This window comes from Canis lupus, chromosome 6 (assembly GCF_048164855.1).
Source record: "Canis lupus baileyi chromosome 6, mCanLup2.hap1, whole genome shotgun sequence".
In the NCBI taxonomy this organism is placed as follows: domain Eukaryota; kingdom Metazoa; phylum Chordata; class Mammalia; order Carnivora; family Canidae; genus Canis; species Canis lupus.
Window position 1 is genome coordinate 80095837 of NC_132843.1, and position 20283 is coordinate 80116119.

Genomic DNA, 20283 nt, shown 5'->3' on the forward strand with positions numbered 1-20283 from the left:
TTCTCCCCCCTGCAGCCAGGTCACACTGGGGGTGGTCAGCGTCTCGTGCCCTCGGGGGCTGGAGGGGAGGTCAACACGGTCTTCCCTCTCGGCTCAGTAGCTGGCACCTCCATTGTTGCTGTGGCCCCAAATCAACTTATCCTTGATGCTTCTGGACCCTTCGTACTTCAAATTTAATTTTTCCAACAATTCCATCAAACTTTAGAAGTATATTTATTCAGTTCTCCCTATCTTCACCCCTCAGAGCCTAGGTAGGTCGTCCCCCACTGGGGGCTACTTACTACATTAGCCCCTCAACCTCAATCTCCCTGTTTCCATCCATGACCTCCTGTAAATATTTTCCACAGATTAGCCAAAATGGTTTTTGGAAACTCTTTTGAAGGAAAACCATTTCCGACTCAGAATTCTTCACCTAGCTAAACCCTTGACCAAGAGTGAGAGGGGAATGTACATTTTCAGCTATTAATAATGTCAGAGAAGTTACCTTCCACATAATCTCTCTCAGAAAGCTACTGGAAGGTGTGCTCCACCAAGATGAGAGTGAAACCTTTTTGATTCTTGATCATTTGGGTGCGTTCTCTCCGTCTCCCTCTTGCCATTTATATAAGCTTGTAGGACTTTCTTTATTCCTGGAGTTCTGAAGATTAACTGTGACGTGCCTTTGCATGTATGTCTTTTCAAACATTGTCCCAGGTACTTGCTGCCCTTTGAAGTTGGAAATTGAAGGATATTTTGGTTTAGTTTGGGGACATTTTCTTGGACTATTTTTTTTTAATTTATTTTTTATTGGTGTTTGATTTGCCAACATATAGAATAACACCCAGCGCTCATCCCATCAAGTTTCTTGGACTATTTCAGTGATGATTTTCTTACTCCTGCTTTCTCTCTTCTCTCTTCCAAGAACCCCTATTTTTCAGAAGTGTAACTCTTCGGAGCTCGTTCTCTCATTTTCTCATCTTTTCACTCTTATTTTGTATCTCATTGCCTTGTAGGCCCATCTTCTGGAAGACTTCCTCAATTTTATCTTCCAACTGTTTTCTAACTATCGTTTTCATAGCGTCCTCTTCTTGCACATTTGTGTTCTCTTCTTGCACATTGTGTTCAAGGGCACATTTGCACATGGCTAAATAGCACATGACTCCAAAACATAGATTTGGTTCAACAATAAACCTCTATTGTCTCACAATTTCTTTGGGTCAGAAATTCAGGGGGGGCTTGCTGGGTGGGCTCTGGGTCAGAGTCTCCCAAAAGCCTTTGCTCCAAATGTTGGCTGGAGACTTGCAGGGACCAGAGGGTCCATTTACTCACGTTCTATTCTTCTTTTTTTTTTTTTTTTAAGATTTTATTTATTTATTCATTAGAGGCACAGAGAGAGAGAGAGGTTTTAGAGACACAGGCAGAGGGAGAAGCAGGCTACCTGCGGGGAGCCCGATGAGGGACTCGATCCCGGGTCTCCAGGATCAAGCCCTGGGTCAAAGGCAGGCGCTAAACCGCTGAGCCACCCGGGGATCCCTACTCATATTCTATTCTTGTAGATTGAGTTGTCCCTGGCCTTTCCCTCCACTGTCTTAGGATTCAGGATGTCACCGGGACATGGTGCCAATGGCCACAGCTGAAACGATCTGAACAACAAAGTAAGGGTAGCGCTGCGCTATAACCACGCACATCAAGTCAACATCCATGCACACACACCGTATAAATGCTTGTCCTGTTGGATGGCTCTCCATACTCAGCTTTTGCCTTGCTAACTGCATTTTTTAAAATCTTGAAACACAGACAAATCTCATTTGAGGAGCATTTCCCAAAATCTCCGACCAGGAGTCCTCAAAAATGTGAAGGTCACTGAAAACGAGGAAAGCCCGGGTGACTGTAAAGGCCAAGGAGAGTCTGAGGACATACGACAACTAAATTGAATGCGGTATCTTGGATGGGATCTTGGAACCGAAAAAGGACATCGGGTCAAAGCTAAGGAAACCTGACTGCAGCAGTCCCCCTTGGCCTGTGGTCTCAGTTTCCCGAGGTCAATCCCACTCAGGAAGCAGATGGCCCTCCTTCCGGAGAGTGGCCAGGAGGTCAACAGCGGCCTCACGCTGCGTCACTGCGCCCGCGTCACCCCCGCACTTCGGCTCATCACGTAGGCATTTTATCATCTCACATCATCACAGGAGCAGTGACCGCGGTCCAGTAAGAGACCACGAGGGAGAGAGAGAGAGGCCACATCCACATAACTCAGACGACTGCGCTTTGTTACAATTGTTCTATTTTATTATTAGTTATTATTGTTAATCTCTTAGTGTGCCTCATTTATCGCAGGTAGAGAGGTATAGGAAAAACCATAGATACACACGTTCAGTACGAGGGGCGGTTTCAGGCAACCCCGGGAGGTTGGGAACATACCCTCCTCCGTGGATACGGGGCGATCGCCGCGCGGTGTGGAATTCAGCTAACAATCTCGCATCAGTATTGGTTCCTTAATTGTGACCAGTGCCCTGTGCGAAAGTGAGATGTTAATAACGAAGGATGCTGGATATGGGGAACTTTTGGTGTTTTCTCAAATTTTCTAGAAATTTAAAATTATTCTAAAATAGAGTTTATTCCAAAAAGAGAAATATAGGGGCGCCTGGGTGGCTCAGTCGGCTAAATGTCTGCCTCTGGCTCGGGTCATGATCTCGGGGGTCCTGGGATGGGGCCACACGTTGGGCTTCCTGCTCAGAGGGGAGTCTGCTTCTTTATCTCCTTATGCCCCTCCCCAGCCACTCCCCTGCTGCTCGTGATTTCTCTTGGTCAAATAAGTAAATAAAATAAAAAAACGTTAACGAAACAATTAAAAAACAAAAAAATGAAACAAAACAAAAAGAGAAGTGTAAACCAGGTATGTCACTTGCCTTTTTAATCCCCAGTGACTTTCTATCACACATGAAATAAAATCTAAATCCCTTATCCTGGCCCTTGGAGACTAACAGATCGGCAGCATCTCCAGTCTTTCCCGCCACTCTCCCCGAGCCAGTCTGCCCCGGCTTCTTGGGGCTCCTCGAGCAGCTCATGCTGGGTCCCAGCCCCGAGGGCTTTTGCATTGACCATTTCCTCTGACTTCGGGGTCTCTGCTCCCAGTTGAAAGGTCACCGGCTCAGGGCTCCCTGAGCACCAGGCCCTTGGAGGCAGCTCAGTCGCTGCAGAGCCCTAATCGCCATCTGATGTTTCTCGTTTCATCGTTCTCCAGTGGCCCAGCTCCCTCGGTGGGGATGTAAACCCTGAGAGAGTGAGCCCTGTCTATCTCGTGTCCTGCTTTCATGCCCAGAACCTAGAACATATGGCCTATAAAAGGTACTCAATATTCATTCCAGAAGGGCGGGACCGGGCACCTGGCTGGCTCAGTCCGGAGAGCTCATGACTCTTGATCTCGGGATCTTAAGTTCAAGCCCCACGTTGGGTAGACAGGTTACGTAAAGATAAAATCTTTAGAAATAATAAGTAGAGGCAGGATCTTCAGAAGATATTTCAGGTTCAAATATTCTGTTCTCAGGTTCTGCAACCCAGTTTCGGGGAGCAAAATGTGACCACTAAATACCATTCGTTTGGACCCACCAGTCACGTCCCTGTTACTTCCTCCTGCCCTGTCCCGTCAGCTATCTTGTCATGTCACCCTGATCAGTGGTTTTCAGACTATGCTTTACGAAGTCCTAGTAGTTTCAGCTTTTGCCGTTAGGGGTAGGCTCTGGGGAGGATGCTGGCAACCCTAACCCCCGGCTCTATGTCTTTGTATATTAGACTTTGCTGCAAGCTCTCGTCTGGAAAAAAAAGTCTAAAAAAAAAAGAAGAAGTCTAGGACTCAAGCAAGTGTGGAAAAGCCCTAAACGGGACCATTTTGATGCCAAGCTATAAGTCTGGAGGCTCAGTAAGTACCGGACAGGATGCCAACGTCATCAGGGGCCAGGGAAATGCGAATCAAACCCACAGTGAGACACCCCCAGGGTGGCTGTAATGAAACAGAAGGATGAGTTTGTTTTTTTTTTTTTTAAGATTTTATTTATTTATCCATGAGAGACACAGAGAGAGAGGCAGCAACCCAGGCAGAGGGAGAAGCAGGCTCCATGCAGGGAGCCCGATGTGGGACTCGATCCCAGGTCTCCAGGATCACAACCCGGGCTGAAGGCAGGTGCTAAACCGCTGAGCTACTCAGGCCGCCCAGGAAAGCTGTTTAGAAATAGAACAGTTGAGCCCCTTGGGGGGCTCAGTGGTGAAGTGTCTGCCCTCAGCTCAGGGCATGACCCTGGGGTCCTGGGATCGAGTCCCGTGTCGGGCTCCCTGCAGGGAGCCTGCTTCTCCCTCTGGTCCCACCCCCCCAGCCCCCCGTGTCTCTCATGGATAAATAAATTCTTAAAAAAAAAGAAATAGAGCAGTCAAGGCCATGCTACGTGGAGTGTTACTCTGGGGCTCGATTCCTCCTCCTTTTGCCCTCTAAAGCAGGCCTAGAACAATCAGCAGAAGAAGGTTGTCCTGGTTGAACAGTGTTAAGTCCCAAGGCTGGGGGGTGGGGGGCTCTGTGCCCACCTGCTCTCTTGGGGGTATCAGAACAGTGCTTGGCAGAGAACGTTTGTTGGATGAGTGGATGTTGAATTGCTCCTTGGTGGATACAGAGACGAGGCCTCAGGGAAGAGCTTGCTGTGTGGACTGGGCGGTGAAGTCCCTAGAAGCTCCAGGTCCAGGACAGCTGGATGCAGACCCGGTGACTGGGTGAGGACCCCTGTCATCTCGGCCCCGCAGAGCCAAGGACTGGGTCTGAGTCTGGCAGCCAGGACTCCCTCCGGAGCTCCCCGCGGCCGGCCCGGCTTTCAGGGCGGCCCCACTTCTCTCTCCGCCGGCTTCCTCTCCTCGTCCTTGAGAAGTGTTGGCCCCCAGTATGCGTCGCACACTCCAGCGCTGTCGCAGCCCCTTCTTCCAGGTGCGAGGAGTCCTAGAAAACAGGTCGGAAGGTGGGTTTGGGGGCTGGACGCCTCCGTGTCTGGCTGCAGCGGGGACCCCATTGCTTATGGGGTGCAGCGCCCCCCCCCCGCCCCCAGCGCAAGGTACATTGCGGAGACTTCCGCTGGTGGTAAACTGGGGTGGGGTGTCAGTGGGACAGAACACACTGGAGTCTGTGACAAGCCTGGAGTCTGACCGAGGTCAGGGAAATGGGGTCTCTAAGGAGCGGGATGTTGAGAAGGCCACGGCTAAGTTACTGATGCTGTGACAGCTCAGGGCACAACAGGCCCCTGAAAGTCAGGTGTGGAAGTCCCGCCGAGGACGCCTCTGGTTGGACCAGAGAAGCGCCTGCAATGGGAAGGCCCAGAAAACCGAAGACCAGGCCTCGGATTTAAAAGTCAGACCACGGGGCGCCCGCAGGCTCAGCGGTGGAGCATCTGACTTTGGCTCAGGGCGAGTCCCGGGGTCCTGGGATCGAGTCCCGCCTCGGGCTCCCCGCTTGGTGGGGAGTCTGCTTCTCCCTCTGCCTCTGTTCTCTCTCTCTCTCTCTTTTTTTTTTAATTTTTATTTATTACTCATGATAGTCACACACACAGAGAGAGAGAGGCAGAGACACAGGCAGAGGGAGAAGCAGGCTCCATGCACTGGGAGCCCGACGCGGGACTCGATCCCGGGTCTCCAGGATCGCGCCCTGGGCCAGAGGCAGGCGCCAAACTGCTGCGCCACCCAGGGATCCCTGTTCTCTCTCTCTCTTAAGTAAATAAATAAAAATATTGAAATTTTAAAAAAGTCAGAACATCTGGATTTTAAGCTTAAATATTCAGTTTATTATAAGGACGTCAGGGCCCTGGTTCCCAACGACTGTGACCCTGACGCCTGGAAATACAGGTACCTGCAGATGGAGACCCCGAGTGAGGCCCAGGCCTGCTATCCTGGCTCCCTCTGAGTCTGCGAGGGCAGCGGCGGCAAACATGGCCCGGGGACTTGACCGTTTCTACTTCCGCTGTCACCATCTGGGGGCTCAGCACCTTACCGGCTGCTCTGTGCCTCGATTTATTCACCTGTGAGACGGCGGCCACCCACCTGTAGGATAGGCAAGCCCGTCTACGGTGAGGATCAAATGGGGCAAAGCATTTAGAACCTTACAGCCCTTGGGGCGCCTGGGGGGCTCGGCGTGGAGCGACCACCTTGGGCCCCGGGCGTGACCCCGGGGTCCCGGGATCGAGTCCCACGTCGGGCTCCCCGCAGGGAGCCTGCCTCTCCCTCTGCCTGGGTCTCCGCCTCTCTCTTTCTCAGGAATAAATAAATAAAATCTTTAAAAAAGAACGGCCAGCCCACAGGGAGAACCGACGGAGGCAGCCACCACGTCCTCCCTGGCTCTGCAGGACCTTACCTCCCGCGCCTGCGGCCCGGGGCCGTGCTGGTCGCCCCGTGTCACCGTTCACAGCGGGCCCCTTCACTCTCAGGTGTATCCCAGCTTGGATAATACCTTATAAGGTCACCTGGACCTTATCCAACTTAATCACCGGCATTCTCTGAGCCACATGTTGCCGTGTCCCAATTTACAGATAAAGAATTATGAGGCCTGGGGAATGTGATAATGTGCTAGTTGGCCTGTCTGAATTCCTGTGACCGTTCTGTCCTCTACCTCCAAGGGCTCTCATCCCTAGTTAGCAACTCCAGAAAATTCCCGGCAGCTGCCGGGGAGGCGGGAGAAGCCGGGCCCTGCAGGGCGGGGGCGGAGGTGCCCATCCAGCCGGGGCCAGATGAGCCTCCCAGAGCCCGGCTGCTGGGCGGGCTGGTGGCAGGCCCTTGACGGTTGGCTGTGCCACACCAATGCACACGGGCACTCCCCGCGCCTCAGGTCCCTCCCAGAGCTGTCACCACCCTGACCTACCTTCCTTTTTTTTTTTTTTAAGGATTTATTTATTTATTTGCCATGTGGGGGTGGGGAGGTGGGCGGAGGGAGGAGAGAGAGGGTCCCCAGGCAGATTCCCCAAAGAGCGCAGAGCCCCACCCGTGCGAGGGCTCTATGTGGGGCTCAGGGCTCCATCTCAGGACCCTGAGACCGTGACTTGAGCCCAAACCAAGCGTCCGACGGAGCCACCCAGGCGCCCCACCAGCCTTCGTTTTTGCTTTTGCTTTTCTCATCCTTAGCCATCGTAAAAATTTTTTTTTTAAATGTTATTTTCAGGTTGAATCTTTGTGACACCTGGGGCATCTTATCTTCCTCATCGGTGCTAAATGGTTGGCTTTTGGATTCCGGGAGTGAGGACATTGTGGGTGAGGCCAGAATAACAAAGTCACCATTGATTTGACATTTGCCAAACCATGAATTGCCTGATTGTATTCCTCTATTCCCCTAATGGAATCGGTCCTGTTCGGGCCCTCACTTTCCCTGGTGGAACCTGAAGCAAAAGGGGTGGCCCAGGTCACCTTTATTTATGTATTTTTAAAAAAGATTTTATTAATTTATTCATGAGAGACACAGAGAGAGAGGCAGAGACACAGGCCATCTTTAAATTCTGCAGCCAGGATTTGAACCTGGATTCATCCGAGGTCCCTGGGGGGCCCCTGGGAGGGCGTGGGTACTCGTCTCGGCCAGGGCGCCTCGGGGTAGCTGCCTTGTGCTGGGCGGTAAGGACCCCAAGGTGCCAAGGCCCAGGGCTGGCTCTCCAGGGTCGTTGCGGACAATCCGGCTGCCCAGGTGGAGGCGCGTGCTCCGCCTGCGGGAGGAAGATGGGGTTGGCTCTGCGGAGCGTAAGATGACCAGGCACCAGGCACTGTGCTGGGTGCTGGGCAGGACACAAGAGGAAGAGGGGCACCCTAGACACAGGGGCCATGCACCGCGGTGTGGAGGCGGGGGCGCTGCGGTTCTGGGGGGGGGGCGGTCAGCGTGGGAGGGAGGCAGGCTTGCAGCGCATCACAGATGTCTCTGCAGGTCCATGCACGGGGTCTGCCAGCCTTTTGGGATACGAAGATCCCTTTTTTAAAAAAAACCACTTAAGGGGCAGCCTGGGTGGCTCAGCACTTGAGCACCTGTCTTCGGCCCAGAGCGTGACCCCCGGGGTCCCGGGGTCGAGTCCCACGTCGGGCTCCCCACAGGAGCCTGCTTCTCTCTCTGCCTGCGTCTCTGCCTCTCTCTGTGTCTCTCAGGAATAAATAAAATATTTAGAAAAAAAAAAAAACATTTAAAAACACCTGAGGACCCAGAATCTTTAGACCGAGAAGACACGTGGGCTGGTGCACTTTCTCAAGGTGGCCTCTTCTCTCCTGTGCCCTGTGGACGTCTTTCCTGCAAGCCTGGGTCGCTCCCCCAGAGTGCCCTCCCTGCACCCCACCCCAGCCCTGCAGCCCACAGGACCTTTCCAAGCTGCAGATCTTCCCCTGGAAGAAGCCTTTGAGGGTGTCCCGTTGTCCCTAGGGTCAAGTCCACGGGGCTCGGCCCAGCTCACAGGCCACCGGTGACCTGAAGGCCTGTGCCTTTCCCTCTCTCTGTCCCTAGACCCGCTCTGTCTAGGTCCCGACAAGTGCTCCTAATTCCATTTCTGCGTGTTCCCCTTTTCCTTGTTGGCATCGGCCCTGCTTCCTGAGCGACCGTGCAAGACGGTGGGGGTCTGGCTGACGTCCACAGATGCTGCACGAGGTGTCCCATGCCCCTGACCGAGGCGGGCTCCTACAGCGGGCGGTGGAGGCGGCTGGCACGGTGCCTTGGGGCACGCGGTCCTGCCCTCTCTCCTTCCCCTGCCCGAGGTATGGGGAGAGCCGGGGCCCAGGCCCTCCTATCTCAGTGGGGCCCGGGCCAAGGCACCACCTGGTGTGAAGTAAGGTGAGGCAGATGTCAGCCTTGGCCTCCTGGACTTTGTTTGCGCTTCGTGGGGAGTCAGTGCTCTGCTGGGGATGGTGCGGGGGCAGCTCCAGGGCCTGCTCCAGGCCGCAGCGTGGCCTGGTCCCCCCCTTGCTCACTTGGTTTCAAGGTCCTGAAGGTGACTGGGGCGGGTGGCAGGTGCTGGGGCAGGGTCGACCCCGACACCCGGCCTCCCTCTCCCTGGCCAACCTCTTCCTTCCGAGGGGTGTTGCAGACCAGGGACATTGTTGAAGGAAGCCCACCCCCCGGGGCTGCTGTGGGACTTGAACCCATGGCTCAGGTTGTAGGAGGAGGCCCAGCACCTGTCCCCTCGCAGGTCAGTGAGGACCCACCAGACCCTGGGCTCTGATCCCATCTGAGGGCTTCGTGGAGCCTACCCCCCCGGACGGTGCTGAGGCGGGGGGCTGGGAGTCTGGGCCCTGATGCGGGAGGAGAGGGCAGGCTCGAGACCCGGCGCTGGGCTCCTGGCAGCTTGGAGAGCTGTTGCTCTAGAACCTGATAACTGCCTGGGCCGGGCCGAAGATAAGGGGCAGCTGTTTGAAGTCCAGAGAGATAAGAACTTCAGAGAAAGTTGATAAGAGGACTGAGATGCACAGGGTTCGGCTCCCCCATCTCGCCTTTCTCCAGTTTCGGTGCGAGTGTGCGAACCCCGAGTCAGACCCCCAGCTTGACGAGGGGCCTGCTGATGGGTGTGCGTCCCTGCCACCGCGCGTGGGTCTGTGGGCCTGTGCCCTGGCCCTACGGTGCCCGTTGGCAGCGGGTCCTGTGACCCCCCTCCTCGCCGCCCACCGGGCCGCCTTCCCAGGTGCACTTACTCATGCACTCATCCAGTTGACAAACACTGTGTGCACGTCCAGGCGCGGCTCCGGGCACCAGGGGTCCACCAGGCACGGTCCCTGCTCTCACGGGGCTCATGCTCCGGGGGCTGGGGACGGACCACGAGCCAGCAATGACAGCGACTGGGGTACAGCAGAGGAAATGGGGACAGGATGTGGAGGGTAATGGGGGGCAGCGGCTGGGTGCCTTGGGACGGCCTGGAGGATGCAAAGGGGCAAAGGGAAAACCTTTCTGGAGTCAGCAAGTGCAAAGGCCCTGGGGTCAGACAGCGCAATCTGTCTGGCGGAGAAGGAGGAGGACAAGGACAAGAGCAGCCGCAGGGGATCGGCAAGGCGACCGCAGCCAGAGAGCCCCACATGAGCAGCTTGCGGACGGTTCGATGCGCAGCAGGAAGCCACGGGACGTTGAGTCGGAGGGAATCTGACACACATGCTGAAAGTTCATTTTCGTGGCTGCAGGGGGACAGGCTGGAGGGGACAGGTTGAGGAGCACAGTCTGGGGGCACGAATCCTGGCTGTGCCACTTGCTGTCTGTGGGACCTTGGGCCGGTCACCTAACCTCTCTGTGCCTCTGTGACCATGGAGACAAAGCCAGGCTTTGTTTGTGCTTGGTGCCACCCCCGGGGGGCTCAAATGGGGAGTGGGGGAGTGGGGGGCAGGGCCCCTCGCATCCTGATGGGGAAGATATGGAAGCAGAACCCCGCAGGGAGCACCGCGTGCCTGGTGGGGAACTGGAGCAGGAGCCTATTGGTGGGACTGGGTGCGGTCAGGGGTCAGGATGGCGGAGGGGCGGGTTCAGCCCAGACCCACCTCCCCGAGGGGCCCGGGAGGGAAGGGGAGCAGAGCTCGGGGCTGGGCTGCAGGACCGCCTGGTGCCCCCCCGGCCCCCAGGCCTGGAGGAAGTGCGATCTGGGAAGAGGGGGCCTGAGGGGAAGGAAGGATCCAGAAGGCTCCCAAGGCCTCGGCCATGTGGGAACCAGGGCGGTTGCTGCTGCCTGGCGGCCTGCCCTCTGCCCCAAGGATCCCCGGCCCTAACCAGGCCCCCCCCCTGCGCCCCCCGCCTCGCCCTGCGGCCGGGCCTGGCTCCTCAGAGCAGGGAGCAAGGCGGCCTGTGCGACCCCTGGGGACGCAGACCCCTGCAGACGCAGCCTCCCGCCCCGCTCTCCGGGGTGGGGGGGAGACACGGGCGAGCCCAGCACTCCCCTCCCGTGTTCTGGATCCTGATGGATCCACCGTGGGCGGCTTCGCCTCTTAGGCCGTGGACACAGGCTGCGCCCGGCAGAACGACGCGGTCCCCGAGCTCCCACCCCGCGGGGCCCGGGGGAGGCACACAGTAAAATGTAGTCACCCATCAATAAACAAGTAACGATGCGTGTGTCCCTGGGGGGAAATAAAGCGGGGCAAAGGGATCGCGGTGAAGCCAGGGTCATGGTGTGGGCTCCGCAGAGTCCCGGTTCCGGAGCGCTGGGCCGCAGACCCGCGTGCGTCAGCCGTGGGCCCACCGTGAGGAAGGAGTGGGGCCGACGGCAACGACGGGGCGCCCGAGGCTGCAGGGGGCTGCCGAGGGGACTGCGGAGCGGCCGAGGGTGCGAAGACCTGGGGTCCAGAGCGGAGGCAGCGCTCGTAGGGTCTTTGCAGGGCTTCAGGGCTTTCACTTTGGGGACGACGACAAGCCACCCAGGTGCTGGGGCCGCCTGGCTGCTGTCTGCGGGCCTCTCCCCAACACGATGCTGCCTGTCTCGGGGGGGGGACCCCTGCCTCCGCCCGCCGTCTGGGCAGGGCCAGGCTGTGCACCGGGCCAGGTCGGCTCATGGGGTCTGCTGCTCGGCTGGCCGCTGCGCCGCTGTCCTGGGCCCCCCGGGGCTCACCCAGCGCCCCCCTCAGGCAGTCGCCCCCTGCCAGCCGGGCTGGGCACCCAGGACCATGACCCGCGTGCTGGTCACTGCCTCCGTCGGCGCTGGTCAGGTCCCTCTGTGCCTGACTGTAAGGTCCCTGGGGGGACCGGGCTCCCCGACGGGTCTCCCTGACGGGAGGCCCCACACGCTGTGGGGGCCGCCTCCCCAGCGCAGGAAAGCACAGGGGTTCACGGCCATGGCCTGGGGGTTAGGGGACCTTTACCGCCCACCTGCCGAGCGATTGCCCCACTCTGACTCAGTTTCCCCACCTGTAAAGAGACATAGACTGGGCAAGGTCAGGGATTCCTACATTATTTTGAAACGTCCACAAAGTCTGTGGTTCCCCCGAGGGTGACGAACAGATCCGTCCCGCGGCGTGCGAAGGGGGCTAACAAGTCTCTAGACTTGTCCCTGACGCTTCTTTCAACTGTGACAATGTGGTTCCTGGTGCTGGGACTGTGACCCGGCCTTGGGGCGGGTGGGGGCAGGGGGCTCCTTCCTTGGCCGAGGGGCTGCTGCCTCCCCGTGGACCTGGGGCTGGTTTCTGCGGGCCTCCTTCAGGAGGCCCGCGACCCGCTTCTGGAGGCGGAGGACGAGTTTGTGCTCGGGAGCCTGTGTGTCCTCAGTCTGGCCCGGACCCGGGGTGGTGGGGAAGACGGGCCCCACCCCCATGCTGGCTCCAGGGGGTTCCCACGGGGGAGATGCAGCGAAGGCGGGAACAGAGGAGGCAGGGGCTGCAGGGCTGGGGGTACGGGCCCCATGCCTGCACGTAGACGCTCACCCTATGCCAAAGCCGCTGCGGAGAGAGGCCCCGTGGTCTGAGGCCTTGCCCGCTCCCCCCTCAGCTGGGCATCCGGGAGATGGGGGTGGCCCGGGGCCAAGCCAGGCACCACCCTTTCTCACCAGGTAGTGCCTCCCGGCACGTTCACACCCAGCGCTGTGCTGGTGAGGGCTGTAAACTGAGCCCTGGGTGCTGGGGGGGGGGGGGTCCTCGGTCTCCCCTGCACCCTCGCGCTCTGAGGTCCACACAGGCCCAGCCCAGGGAAGAAGGTGCGTTCTCGTGGGCTCCGGACGGGCACGGATGAGGGCCAGAGGACAGGCCAGCGGCTGAGGCCGACTGCAGAGCCCCAGCAGGCCGCACCGCGCTGCCCTTTGATCCAGCCTCTGAAAGCTGGATTATGAGACGCGGCCCATGTTTCCATAAAGGGGAGGACGATTGTTTCCAAGCCAGACAAAGGACTCTTTGTACAGCCCCAGGACCCGAGCCCCGGGAGCCGCTGGGGGGGAAGGAGCGCCCCGCCCGGGGTGCAGGGGGTGGGGCAGGGCAGTGCCGGGCCGAGCCTGTCCCTGATGGGCAAAGGGCATTAGTGACGTCTCGCGGCCTGAGAGGCACGCCCGAGCCCGCGTGGGGCGGACGGGGCTCCTGTGGGGTTGCTCCAGCCTTGGCCTCGAAGTGCATGCAGGCCTTCACCCCTGCGAGGGCTGGCGCGGGGGCACTCAGGGAGGGAAGGGCTGACTCCTCCTGTTGCCCGCTTCCCACACCTGAGCAAACAGGTGTCAGGGTAGAGAGTGAGGGCTTTGGCGGTACAGAGACCTGGGGGCCAGGAGAATCTGGAGAGTGTTGGAAGTAGGAAGGAAGAAGGGGGCACGGGGTGGGGGGTAGTTCCCGCTGCAGTAGAACCCACCGCCTGGCCCCCCCACCCGCTCTCGCGGCTTCCCTGGGGCCTCGCACAGAACATCCTCATAGTTTGCAAAACAAATCAGGCTGTTGCAGAGGGTGAGAGTGTTGCTCTCCTCCCAGCACAAGTGGGAGAAGCCTGGATTGGTGGGGATTCCATCCAACCCCAGTTGCACCCCTCGCCATTTGTTAGTTAAATCCAACCGTTTCCCTCCCTTCCATGTCTTCTGTCTGCCTGCGAGCGACAGGACGGGGAGGGGGCGGCCTGGCTGTGGACCGGCCTCCTGGTCGGGGCAGCTGTAGGGCAGGGAGCTGGGCTCGGGGCCCAGGAACTCCGGAGACACAGCGTTGGGGGGCTGCAGACCCGGTTGAGGGTCTACCCCCCAGGTAACAGCAGTGCAACCTCCTGAGGACAAAAGCCCAGCTAACGGGTCATCTCGGGGAGGGACAGGGCCACCTCAATGGAGGGTTGGCAGCCTTTGCGCAGGACAGCAAGGTCCACACGGCTTCAGAATTGGGAGCTGGTCCCAATGCAGCAGTCAGGGACCGGTGGGAACAGCAAAGCAAGCACTTTTGAAGCAAAGGATGTAAGGAATCTGAGGGAGCAAACTATTGAAACCTGCCCCAGCAGTTCTTGGAGCGAACGACTGGGCCTCTCACCTGGAACAGTAGTGCTAATGGGGCGATGGGATAGTCGAGGCACAGTAACGGGGCCATACATTGGTAGGTAGGTGTGTCCATCTGCGTCTTAGGGTCAGGCTGAGAGGGTGGGACCTCCAGGGGCTTGTTGGAGGGGCCGGCCGCGCTACGGTCCTAACAAGCACGACCAGACAGCGTGACGGACATGGGGGAGCTTTATACCCGGAGAACTTGGGGTGGGGGAGGAACTCCAGCTGACCCCAGAGGAGGCCGAGACCAAGTATGTGGGCAGCAGGTGCCAAACCAGTCCCTGCCCGTGGAGGCAGGCTTGTTGACTTTGGCAGCCCCACCCCGAGCCTCCTTCTACCCCAGGAAGGCCCGAAGCTGACACTGGGCCCTGCTGGGGCTGGAGGTATTCCCAACCAGGCCTGCTGGGGCAGGCTGCGGCCGGCTGCGGCCCTGGGGGGGCTATCCCAGGGTGGGGGCCTGGGCCCTGCCAGGTGAGGCCCCGGCCGGGCAACGTCAGAACCCAATGAGCGGCCTCCCGTGGGCCTCAGAGGGCAGGCCTGACAGACGAGGCTAAGGAGGAAGGGATGGGGGACGTCAGCAGGCATCCCCAGGGTTTGTCGTAATGGGGCACCGACGGCGCACGGAGATCCAGACGTGCAGTCCCCCTTAGTCACGGCAAACTGCTGATGGGTAAAGAGACGGGCGGCGGGTGCCTGGGGGACCCCGCTGGTTAAGCGTCCAACCCCCAGTCTGGCTGAGGGCATGACGTCAGTGTCCTGAGATGTAGCCTCACGCGGGCTCTGTGTGGGCGCACAGCCTGTCTCCTCCCCCGTCCCTCCTGCTCACTCGCTCTCTGAAAAGAAAGAAAGAAAGAAAGAAAGAAAGAAAGAAAGAAAGAAAGAAAGAAAGAAAGAAAGAAAGAAAAAGAAAGAAAGAGAAAGAAAGAAAGAAAGAAAGAGAAAGAAAGAAGGAAAGAAAGAGAAGAAAGAAGAAAGAAAGAAAGAAAGAAAGAAAGAAAGAAAGAAAGAAAGAAAGAAAAAGAAAGAGAAAGAAAGAAAGAGAAAGAAAGAAGGAAAGAAAGAGAAGAAAGAAAGAAAGAAAGAAAGAAAGAAAGAAAGAAAGAAAGAAAGAAAGAAAGAAAGAAAGAAAGAAGAGGGAGGGAGGGAAGGAGGAAGGAAGAGACAGATGGTCACGGGGACCTTCAGTGACCTGGATGGACAGGACGGACCTGGACGAGCTCCTGGTGGAGCTGCTGTGGCTTCAAAGGCCCCTCCACAGCCTCCCGAGCCACGACTTGTCCCCACGGATGCCTCCGGCGCGGGTCGGGGTGGCGGAGCACGGGTGGGAGTGGCGGAGCCCAGGCTGGGGCAGAGGGAGATGGGGAGGTGCGTGTGTGCCCGCGTGCCCCCGAGGCCCCGTGCGCCCGACCAAGAACATTCGACGCTCTGCACACCAGCTCCGTGCCCGCCGCGCCCTGAGCACAGAGACGGGCCAGAGGAGGGCCCGCGGGGCGTGGGGGGCAGGCGGTGGGGGAAAGGCCGGGCCGTGGGCCGTGGGCTTCCTCCCGCCGCCGGGCGCCCAACCCTGGGGCCTGCCTCTGCCGCCCAGGGCTGGTCCTCGGGACGAGGTTTTGCCCGCTGCAGGCTGAGGGGTCGGGGCACTACCCCTGCAGGGGCTGGGACTGAGTGGAGGGGTCTGGGCTCCCGACAAGGAGATGCGGGGTGGTCCACCGGGCAGCGGATCTGGTGTCTGTCTGTGATGGGGGCTCTGTCTTCAGTACAGAGAAGGCCCGGGTCCTAGGGGGAGCCAAGGGCCACATTTATTTCTTCCTTTTTAAAAAAATTTCTTTGAACTTTAAAAACTTAAAAAAATATATTTTATTTATTTATTCATGAGAAACAGAGAGAGAGGCAGAGACACAGGCAGAGGGAGAAGCAGGCTCACTGCAGGGAGCCCGATGTGGGACTCGATCCCGGGACTCCAGGATCATGCCCTGGGCCCAAGGCAGTGCCAAACTGCTGTGCCACCCAGGGATCCCCTAAAAACTTTTTCTTCTTTTTTTTTTAGATTTTGTTTAAATTCAATGACCATATAATGTATTATGGGTTTCAGAGGCAGAGCTCAGTGACTCATCAGTTTTAGGTCACACCCAGGGCTCGTGACAGCAGGTGCCCTCCCCAACGCCCGTCACCCGGTGACCCCGTCTCCCCTACAGCGCCCCTCAGACTGTTTCCTGTGATTCAGTCTCTTATGGTTTGTCTCCCTCTCTGTTTCGTTTCGTTCTATTTTGCCGTCCCTTCCCCTATGATCCTCTGTTTTGTTTCTTAATTCCATATGAGTGAAGTCATCGGATAATGCTCTTTCCCTGATTGACTTATTTCCCGCCCCGCGATACCCTCCGGTCCGTCCACGGCGTGGCAAGATTTCACCCCTCTGGGGGCCGAGTGGTGTCCCACTGTGTGTGTGGAGCACATCCCCTTCATCCCGGTCTGTCGTTGGGCGTCAGGGCTCGTCCTGCAGTCCGGTTACTGTAGACACTGCTGCCGTGAACCCGGGGCGCAGGTGCCCGTTCGGATCACGACATCTGTATCTTTGGGGTAAACCCCCAGCGGTGCAATTGCGGGGTCATAGGGTAGCTCGATTTTCAACTTCTTGAGGACCCTCCACGCGGTTGTCCAGAGCCACCTGCACCAGCTTGCGCCCCCCCGCCCCCCGCCACCTCCACGTGCACTGGAGGAGGAGGCTTGAGGGTGAGGAGGGGCGGGAAGCAGGAGAGGAAGGCGTGGGCTGCACTCCTGGGTTTCTCACACCCTCTGACTTCAACCCCACACCGTCTCTCATCCACGCCTCAGCCTTCCCGAAGGGACTTAATCACAACAGTAGGAGAAGTCACAGCAGCTATTGTTTACTGAAAACATGTCTTGGGCCAGACACTTGGTTAAGTGACTTATTCTAACTTTATTTCTAAAATTTGGAACATCCTGGCAAGTTAGGCATTCTTTTTTGTTTGTTTGTTTGTTTGTTTTTGTTTGTTTGTTTTTTTGTTTTTCTGAGAACAAATAATTTTTTTTTTTTTTTAAAACAAATACACCAAAGAATCATGCAATGCTGCCAGCATTGGAAGCAATCCTGGGCCACAAGTCTGCACACTCCTTTGCGACTGGTCCTGTAATAGCAGAACCTTTCATTTCACCTTTATTATTTACTATGACCCCCGCATTATCCTCAAAATAGAGAAACACACCATCTTTTCTCCGGTATGATTTTCGTTGTCAAATCACCACTGCTGGATGTACCTTCTTCCTGAGCTCTGGTTTGCCTTTCTTCACTGTGGCCATCACCATGTCCCCCACACCAGCAGCAGGAAGTCTGTTCAATCGTCCCTTAATCCCCTTCACAGAGATAATATACAGATTTTTGGCTCCTGTGTTGTCAGCACAATTGATGACGGCTCCTACCGGAAGACCCAGGGAAATCCGGAATTTTGCACCAGAGGACCCACCACGTCCTCGCTTAGACATCTTGAACACCGGAAAAGGACCAAGTTAGGCGTTCTTGTACGCATTTTACAGACAAGGAAACTGAGTCCCAGAGACGTTAAATAACTCTCACTTGGTTTAGGATTCCTTTTTTTTTTTTTAATTTTTTTTATTTTTAAGAGTCAATTTATTTTGGAGAGAGGGAGAGCCAAGGGGAAAGGGGCAGAGAGAGTGCTAAGCAGACGCTGTGCTAAGCGCGGAGCCAGAGGAGGGGTCAATCCCATGACCCTGGGATCAAGACCTGAGCCGAAACCAAGAATCAGACGCTCAACCGACTGCACCCCCCGGCACCCCTAGGATTCCTGTAAAGCCCGTCAGTCTTGTCTAGGGCCAATCCCGCCCCCAGATGCCAACCCACCCTCCTCCCCAGCTTTCTATGGAGACTGTCCTCCCCCGAGAGGAGGCCACCGGCCACGGAGCTGAGCATCCTCTCAGTTGTACAGATCACCACCTGAAGTGTCAGCCCCTTGGGGGTGGATTCACCCCCGTGTGCTCATCCCCTTACTGGTCTGGGCTTCCTCTCCCGAGACCAAGCCTTCCGCTGCTTTCCTTTGTCCTAGACTTTTCCATTTTGCCATTTAGGAGTCGGCCCACGACGGTTCCCCACGTGCTCACCTCAGCCCTTCCGTGGATTATTCCCAGCACCTGCGGCCTCGACAGGACCCTGGCTCCCTCGAGGACCCCAGCTCCCAGCAGCATCCGCGGGGTGACGGAGGCTCCCTGCTTTCCAGGCGTTGGGGGTGTCACTGCTAGAGGTCCCTCTGAGGCCCCTTCCCTGTGACTTTGCTACCTGTCCCCTCCTCATCACTCCTCTCGACCACCTGCTGCTTCCGTGACTCTTTCTTTACGGATGGGGGGACGTGCGGGGCCTCTCTCCTCATCCTGCCTTCCTCCTGAGTGCTTCCAAAGCCCACGGAGACGCCCCATCCAATCCAGGAGCCCCTTTGTTTGTTGGCCTCAACCCCAAAGACCCTCCATCACCACGGCCACGTCCCGTGTTTTGTGGTCACTGAACCGCCCTATGACCTCACTCTTGAAGTCAAGTACCCCAGGACCTCCCCTTTCCCTCTGCAGCTCTTCCAAGCTTCCTTTTTTTTAATAATAAATTTATTTTTTATTGGTGTTCAATTTGCCAACATACAGAATAACACCCAGTGCTCATCCCGTCAAGTGCCCCCCTCAGTGCCCGTCACCCAGTCACCCCCACCCCCCGCCCTCCTCCCCTTCCACCACCCCTACTTCGTTTCCCAGAGTTAGGAGTCTTCATGTTCTGTCTCCCTTTCTGATATTTCCCAAACACTTCTTCTCCCTTCCCTTATATTCCCTTTCACTATTATACAGAGTTTTGAAACCTGTGTCCCTGGTGCTCCAGCCTCGTCCCTGTATCTGTCCATACTTTTTTTTTCTGTCCATACTTCCTGCTTTCGTCCTCTGCGCATCCAATCCAGACCTCAGCCTGTCCTTCTAACCTCTTTGTGACTGCCCCCCCCCATAGTTCTTTTGCATACGTTGTCCGTGCTCTTAAAGGCAAACAATGGGGATCCCTGGGTGGCGCAGCGGTTTGGCGCCTGCCTTTGGCCCAGGGCGCGATCCTGGAGACCCGGGATCGAATCCCATGTCGGGCTCCCAGTGCATGGAGCCTGCTTCTCCCTCTGCCTATGTCTCTGCCTCTCTCTCTCTCTCTGTGTGACTATCATAAATAAATAAATAAATTAAAAAAAAAAAAAAGGCAAACAATGGAATCCCTTCTATTTTAAGCAACAGGGTTTTTTTTTTTAGCTTCCGAATTGTTGGCCAGGCTCAACACACAGAATCTTGGCTGAGCTTCCAGATAAAAATTCCCAAACACATCCCAGAATGAGGCTGCATCTGTGCTCACACAGGGGCTGTCAGCAGGGGGTTCCTGCCTGGCTGGGGGCTCAGAGCCTGCTCCTCGGGGACTGACTCCACCCCCCTGGGGCTGGAACTGGCCTTTAGTCTTTGCCGTAGATGCTTTCGTATGGCTCCACTTTGAAGAACAGCATTAGTTTTTTTTTTTTTAATTTTTTATTTATGATAGTCACACACAGAGAGAGAGAGAGGCAGAGACACAGGTAAAGGGAGAAGCAGGCTCCATGCACCAGGAGCCTGACGTGGGATTCGATCCCGGGTCTCCAGGATCGCGCCCTGGGCCAAAGGCAGGCGCTAAACCACTGCGCCACCCAGGGATCCCTAGTTTTGTAATTAGAACCTATTTTATGGGCACCCCAGTGGCTCAGCGGTGGAGCGTGTGCCTTGGCTGGGGTTGTGACCCTGGGGTCCCGGGATCGAGTCCCACGTAGGGCTCCCTGCATGGAGCCTGCCTCTCCCTCTGCCTGTGTCTCTGCCTCTCTCTCTGTGTCTCTCATGAATAAATAAATAAAACCTTAAAAAAAAATAAAATAAAAAATAAAAAAATCAGTTTAAAACCCCTTTACCCGTGGTGAGCCGCTCCCTTCACGCAGAGCAGCAGCGCGTCTCGCCTGCCCCCGTCCCGGCCTGCTGAGGGCCTCAGCCTCGGCTTTGCGCCCTCTTCCTGCCGCCTCCAGTGGGCTCTCGACTGTGCCACGGAGCCGTGATCTTCCCCGAGCGCGCCTGTGACCTCAGCGCTCTTACCTGATGTCCATCTGCGACTCTCCGCCACCTGCAGGGTGAATGAAGCCTGGGTAAGGCCCCCCCCGGCCTGACCACAGGCCATCGTATCGCTACCCCAAACCCCTCTCCGCGGCTCCGGGCTTCTGCGGTTTTATTTCCTCAGCTGGGAAAACTCCTCTTCCCCGTCCTTGCCTGATTAAATCCCTCTCTCTAGATTTAGGCCTAAGGGGGTCCTAAGGCGCTT

The 20283-nt window shown here is 56.9% G+C and overlaps 1 pseudogene; it reads right to left on the bottom strand.

Annotated features, from left to right (window-relative positions):
* Positions 1-16915: 16915 nt before the first annotated feature.
* On the bottom strand, positions 16916-17422 carry LOC140636004 (large ribosomal subunit protein uL14-like; annotated as a pseudogene).
* Positions 17423-20283: the final 2861 nt, after the last annotated feature.